General features: G+C 39.9%; 1 non-coding gene across 1 annotated transcript; it reads right to left on the bottom strand.

The window, feature by feature from the left end:
- Positions 1-5,640: 5,640 nt before the first annotated feature.
- Positions 5,641-5,713, bottom strand: TRNAV-CAC (transfer RNA valine (anticodon CAC)). Its single transcript has one exon. It is a non-coding gene; the product is annotated as a tRNA-Val (tRNA).
- Between the last annotated feature and the right edge of the window lie 1,723 nt (positions 5,714-7,436).

The raw sequence follows: 7,436 nt of genomic DNA on the forward strand, positions 1-7,436 counted from the left end.
GAACTGAGAACTTTCAGATGTTTAAGCTGGTTTTAGAAAAGGCAGAGGAACCAGAGATCAAATTGCCAACATCCCTTGGATCATGGGAAGAACAAGAGAGTTCCAGAAAAACATCTACTTCTGCTTCACTGACTACACTAAAGCCTTTGACTGTGTGGATCACAACAAACTGAAAAATTCTTCAAGAGATGGGAATACTAGACCACCCTTACCTGCCTCCTGAGAAACCTACATGCAGGTCAAGAAGCAACAGTTAGAACTGGACATGGAATAACAGACTGGTTCCAAATTGGGAAAGGAGTATGTCAAGACTGTATATTGTCACCCTGCTTATTTAACTCATATGCAGAGTACATCATAAGAAATGCTGAGCTGGATGAAGCACAAGCTAGAATCAAGACTGCTAGGAGAAATATCAATAACCTCAGATATGAAGATGACACCAGCCTTATGGCAGAAAGTGATGAGGCACTAAACAGCTTCTTGATGAAGGAGAAAGAAGAGAATGAAAAAGCTGGCTTAAAACTGAACATTCAAAAAACTAAGATCATGGCATCAGGTCCCATCACTTCATGGCAAACAGATGGGGAAACAATGGAAACAGTGAGAGACTTTATTTTCTTGGGCTCCAAAATCACTGCAGATGGTGACTGCTGCCATGAAATTAAAAGACACTTGTTCCTTGGAAGAAAAGCTATGACAAACCTAGATCGTGTAATAAAAGGCAGAGACATTACTTTGCCAAAAAAGCTATCTATTCGAAGCTATGGTTTTTCCAGTAGTCATGTATGGTTGTGAGAGTTGGACTATAAAGAAGGATGAGCACCAAAGAATTGATGCCTTCGAATTGTGCTGTAGAAGAAGACTCTGAGAGTCCCTTGGACTGCAGGGAGATCAAACCAGTCAATCCTAAAGGAAATCAATCCTGAGTATTCATTAGAAGGACTGATGCTAAAGCTGAAGCTCCAATACTTTGGCCACTTGATGTGAAGAGCAGACTCATTAGAAAAGATCCTGATGCTGGGAAGGATTGAAGGCAGGAGAAGAATATGACAGAGGACAAGATGGTTAGATGGCATCACTGACTCAATGGACACGAGTTTGAGTAAGCTCCAGGAGATGGTGAAGGACAGGGCGGGGCATGCTGCAGTCCATGGGGTCACAAAGAGTCCGACACAACTGAGTGACTGAACAACAACAAGGGATGTAATGTACAATGTGATAAATATAATGAATACTACTGTATGTTATATATTAAGGTTACTTAAGATAGTAAATTCTAGCAGTTCTCATCACAAGGGAAAAAACATAATTTTAATGTTATCTTATTTTGTATCTATATGAGGTAATGTATGTTCACTAAACTAATTATGGTAATCATTTCATTATGTATATAAGTCAAATCATTATGCTGTACACCTTAAACTTATACAGGGCTGTATGTCAACTATTTCTCAATAAAACTGGAAGGGGGGAAATTGTTAAATTAAAGAACAAATGAAGACTGGCTTTGAAAATTTCCTGAGCAGCTTAATTTATCTTATTTTGCAAGACAAGGGAGACTAACTTGACTTGGTCACTTCTTGCTTATGCCTCTGGAAATCATAGGCACAACTTAAACTCTTTACCATGTTGGTATGAGGTAACCACTAACCAATTCCTTATCATTTCAGAAAATTCTAATTTTTTAACCGATGCTGTAAAGAATAAGCAGTCTCTGCATCCTCACTAATACAAGCAGTTTTATAACAATACAGTTGGCCCTCCTTACTCATGCATTCCACATTCTTGGAGTGAACTAACCAAGAATCAAAAATAGTTGAAAAAAATTCCAGAAAATTCCCAAAAGCAAAACTTGAATTTCCTACAAGCCAGCAACTATTTACATGGGATTTATATTGTATTTACAGCTATTTACATAGCATTTGGGCTTCCCTGGTGGTTCAGTTGTAAAGAATCTGCCTGTAATGTAGGGGACTGGGTTGGTCCCTACATTGGTCCGGGTTGGTTCCTTCCCTGGGTTGGAAAGATTCCCATGGAGAAGAGAATGGCAAGCCACTCCAGAATTCCATGGATAGAGGCCCCTGGCAGGCTACAGTCTATGGAGTTTCGAAGAGTGGAACACGACTGATGGACTGACACGCACACACACACTCACACATACAATAGAAAGAAAAAAAGAATCTATGATGGTGTTGTTTGTCATCCATTGGAGGGGGTCACAATCTAGTATCCATAATGGGGGGAAGAAAAGTAAAATGAGTGGGTACCCACTGTGAAATTATTTACATCAGCTAGAAACAAAGACTAAATGTGCATACAGCAACCTGGGAAGACCCTAAAGTCACATACTAAGTGAAAAACATATGCAAGATTAGGAAACAATTACACACAAAACAACTACATAGCCTATGAGGATACATATGAATTCATAACAAACACATCAGAGAGGGGGTGGAAGTAGGGAATAGGATAAAAGAAAGTAATAAATTGACATAAACAAAGCAGAAGACTCTTGCGCCCATCCATGTGAATTAAGGGCAATGAATTGAGATTAACACTGTACTCAAGGTCCACCCCCAAGTTATTCAATGTTGTGAATACATATTCTAATTTCATACAAAAATTTTAATAAGAAACAAAAATATATATTTGTGTGAGTATCCAGAACAGACTTTAAATATATGGTTTTTTTTTCTGAGAAATTTTAAAACAATCATGAATAGCTGTATTAGGACATACTTGACATACAGCAAAGTGAACATATTCAAAATGTACAAGTGGTTAAGTTTTGACAAAATGTATAGATCTGTGAATGCATCTTTACAACGGGGGACTGACTTGCCTATTAGGTACAGTAGGCATACACCTTCAAAACTGTGTCAACTTTTTAATTCAAAATGTTTTAATTTAAAAAATTCATTTAAATTTAAAAGAACATAATGAAATTTTACAAATGTTTTTATATAATATTAATGTACTATGCTCAGTTGCTTCAGGCGTGTCTGACTCTTTGTGACCCTATGGACTATAGCCCTCCAGGCTTCTGTGTCCATAGGATTCTCCATGCGAGAATACTGGAGTGGGTTGCCATGTCCTTCTCCAGGGGATCTTCCCAACCCAGGGATGGAAACTTCATCTTTTGTGTCTCCTACATTACAGGCAGATTCTTTACCCACTTATATCAAAGCAGCTGTACAATATCTTATAATTGTATACTATAATTATATATTATATAATCATATACTATAGTCAATTATCTGTGGTATATGTAAATAAACTATATTAATAAATAAAATTTAAATTAAAAATATCAGTCCATCCTAAAGGAAATCACTGGAATTTTCATTGGAAGGACTGATGCTGAAGCTGAAGCTTTTATACTTTGGCCACCTGATGTGAAGAACTGACTCATTGGAAAAGACTCTGATGCTGGGAAAGATGGTAGGCAGGAGAAGGGGATGATAGAGGAGGAGATGGTTGGGATGGCATCACCGACTCTATGGACATGAGTTTGAGCAAGCTCTGGGAATTGGTGATGGCCAGGGGAGCCAGGTGTGCTGCGTTCCATGGGGTCACAAAGAGTCAGACACGACTGAGCAATTAAATGGAAATATTTAAACATTAATATTTTAATACTTAAACTTTATTTTTTATGAAAGGTTCCACGAAGATCAAAGTGTCTAGGGCCAGTGAAAGTCATAATGAAAGCCCTGCCACAGTTAAGGTGAGCATATCCATTGTTCCCTCTTCCTGATTTTCCCTTTCTAATACGTATTGCCTGCCATTCTCTTTCCTCTTATCAAGCAATTACTGATCTGCTTTCTGTCATTACAGTTTTCATTTTCTACAATTTTATATAAATGAAATCATACAACACTTCTTTGATTGAACTTTTCACCCAGCATAAGAGTAATAATAATAATTTTTTCCTGAGTAGCATTCCATTTTCTGGATGTAATCATAATTTATCTTTACTTGTTGAGTGACATTTGTATTGTTTCCAGCTTTGGGCTGTTATAAATAAAGCTACTGTGAATATTCATATACAAATCAATGCACATACACTTAATTTTCTCTTGTAAATACCTGGGATTAGAATGGCTGAATCATATCATTGTAGTTGAACTTTCCAAGAAATTGTTAACTGTTCTCCTAGGTGGATGTGACATTTTACATTCCCCTCAGCAGTGTATGAGTGTTCCAGTCCCTTCACATTCTGGACATCTGCTATCATATGCACTGTTATATATGTGTAGTGATTTGTTGTTTTGTTTAGCTGCTAAGCCATGTCTGACTCTTTGTGACCCCATGGACGGCAGCACACCAGGCATCCCTGTCCTTCCCATCCTTTGCTCATCTTCATGTCCATTGAGTCCATGATGCCATCCAACCATCTCATCCTCTGCTGGCTTCTTCTCTTCTTGCCTTCAATCTTTCCCAGCATTGGGGTCTTTTCCAATGAGTCAGCTCTTCGAATCAGGCAGCCAAAGTATTGAAGTTTCAGCTTCAGCAACAGTCCTTCCAATGAATATTCAGGGTTGATTTCCTTTAGGATTGACTGGTTTGATCTCCTTGCTGTCCCTTCAAGGGACTCTCAAGAGTCTTCTCCAGCACCACAATTTGAAGGCATCAGTTCTTCCATGCTCAGCCTTCTTTATGGTACAACTCTCATATCCACACGTGACTACCAGAAAAATTATAACTTTTACTATACAGACTTTTGTTGGAAAAGTGATGTTCTGCCTTTTTATATGCTGTCTAGCTAGGTTTGTCATAGCTTTCCTTCCAAGAAGCAAGTGATGTGTAGTGATATCTCATTGTATTTTAAATTTGCATTTCCCTAATGATTAATGATGTGGAATATGTTTAGATATGATTATTTGCTATCCGTCTATCTTTGAAGAAGTGTCTGTGCAAACTGCCCAATGGGGGTGGGAGGAATGTGTGTGAAAATAACTTTTAATTAAAACAAAATATATATTGTTTTCCCCTGATTTAGAACTATGGGCCTTAGGGCTTTAGGATTCCCTGTGGGAAAAGACTCAGAGGAGGGAAGGAGGAAGAATCTCCATGATTGGGAACTTTAGTATTGAATGTATGGGAACAGCTTAAAAGGAGAATAGAAATAGGAAGGGTGGGTCTGGTAGGGGTGAGAGAGCAGAGTGACTTGTGACACTGGCTGTGCAACTACGGTCTGTTCATTCCTCTGGACTGCAGGGTAAACATACCTGCTGTCAGCTTAAAGTGAGATAATGTCAGGCATAAAGTTGGGTTTTGATACAGGTTTGCAAATTCTCTGCAGGAGACAGCCCCTTGCGGTCCCAGCTGAAGTGTCCGCAGCCTGAGCAGAGTTTGAATAAGGGAAGGGCTTGAATTTTAGGACACCGCCCTGAGTCAGAACTTGGTCCTGGGGATCCAGATCGGGTCTATGACTTCATCTGAGTGGCCAAAATTGTTTTAGATTTAGTGTCAGGAAAGATAACGAAAAACCGCAGGGGCCGACGTCTGCGAAGGTGCCTGCTGAACTAATCTCAGGGTTCTGGCAGGGATGAGTAACAACCGCTGAGTCGGTCAGGGATTAACCAGCGGGGGTTAAAAAAAAAAAAAAAAAAAAAACAACGAAAAAACTGACGCCTTTGTTTCCGCCCGGTTTCGAACCGGGGACCTTTCGCGTGTGAGGCGAACGTGATAACCACTACACTACGGAAACTCCGCGAGAAGTGATGGCTCGAAACCTCATCTTGAGAGACATCGACTTGTCACTGTGTCCCTGGCTAGGAGGGACACAGCTCTGCCTGACCCAAGCGCCTGGAGGTGGCCGGCAAGGCCCTGATGCGCGCCCTGCGTCATGGCCGCAGCCCCAGAGGAACCCCATCGTGCCTTATCTGAAACTTCAGACGCAAGTGCAGCTCCAGCCAGTGTTGTTGCTGTTGAAAGCCGGAGTCTGCGGGCCAAAGTTCCAGGCGTCCTCAAATGCTTGTCGGGCAATTTTCCCGATCCTGGTGGTCCCGGAGGAACGATGGCGGGAACCGGCCCGCCCTGGGGTCAGGTCACCCGCCGGCCCTTAGCTCACGTCCCCTTGCTCCGAGACTGGAGAAAAAATGGTGCAGTAACTACAGGTAGGAAGAGACTTGGGTGACAGATTCGATCAAGATAAGGAAAAGCAGCTCATACGTGAAACAAATATGCACCTTAACGTTTGCCCAGTGCTTACTTGTGAAGGCAGTTGCAACGGGAAAACTCAGTTCTCTGCTTCCCACGTCTTTCTTCTCTTTGCTGCTCGCACCAGGACTGCACTTGTGGTTTTCAGGGGGGAGGTTTTCCCACACCAGGCAAATCTGTGCCTGACACCAGCCTGGTGTCCTACAGTTTAACTCAGTTTTGACACTAACTACTTGGAGATGGTGTCAGGTCCACAGGTTAAAGGCCCAGAATTACAAGAATGCCCCCACTTCCCTCACATGTCAGTCTCAAGCCCAAGTTATTACCTGCACTTCTTTTTAAAATCGAAGTTTAGTCTATTTGCAATATTGTGTTAGTTTCAGGAGTATAACAAAGTAGTTCTACATGTGATTCTACATTTATATGTATATATTAATTTTTTTCCAATTCTTTTCCATTATAGTTCATTACAAGATATTACATATAGTACCTATGCTATAGGTAAATCCTAGTCGTTTATTTTATATATAGTAGTATGCATATGTTAATCTGACACTCCCAATATATCCTTTTCTCTTTGGTAGCCATTAGTTTGTTTTCTATATCTGTAAGTTTGTTTCTGTTTTGTAAATAAGTTCATTTGTACTGTTTTTTTAGATTCCACATAGAAGTGATATCATATGATATTTGTCTTTGACTTACTTTGCTTAGTATGATAATCTCTAGGTCTATTCATGTTGCTGCAAATGATGTTACTTCATTCTTTCATGGCTGAGTAATATTTGATAGTATATATACACCACATCTTAAGTCAGTCATCTGTCAGTGGACATGGGTTATTTCCAATAGTCCCAAATGTCTTGACTATTACCAGTTGTGCTGCTGTGAACATGGAGGTGCGTGCATCTTTTCAAATTAGAGCTTTCATTTTTTCCCAGTATATGCTTAGGAGCGAGATTGCTGAATCATATGGTAACTCTATTATTAGTGTTTTAAAGAAACTCCATACTGTTTTCATAGTGGCTGCGCCAATTTACATTCCCACCAACAGTGTAGAAGGGTGGGTTGCCATTTCTCCACACCTCTAGCATTTATTATTTATAAACTCTTTGATGGTGGCCATTCTGATTTGTGTGGGGTGATAGCTCCTATTTTTATTTGCACTTCTTTAATAATTACTGATACTGAGCATCTTTTCATGTACCTACTGGCCATCTGTATGTTTTCTTTGGAGAAATATCTATTTAGGTCTTCTGCCCATTTATTGATTG

Source organism: Odocoileus virginianus, chromosome 5 (genome assembly GCF_023699985.2).
Source record: "Odocoileus virginianus isolate 20LAN1187 ecotype Illinois chromosome 5, Ovbor_1.2, whole genome shotgun sequence".
Classification (NCBI taxonomy): domain Eukaryota; kingdom Metazoa; phylum Chordata; class Mammalia; order Artiodactyla; family Cervidae; genus Odocoileus; species Odocoileus virginianus.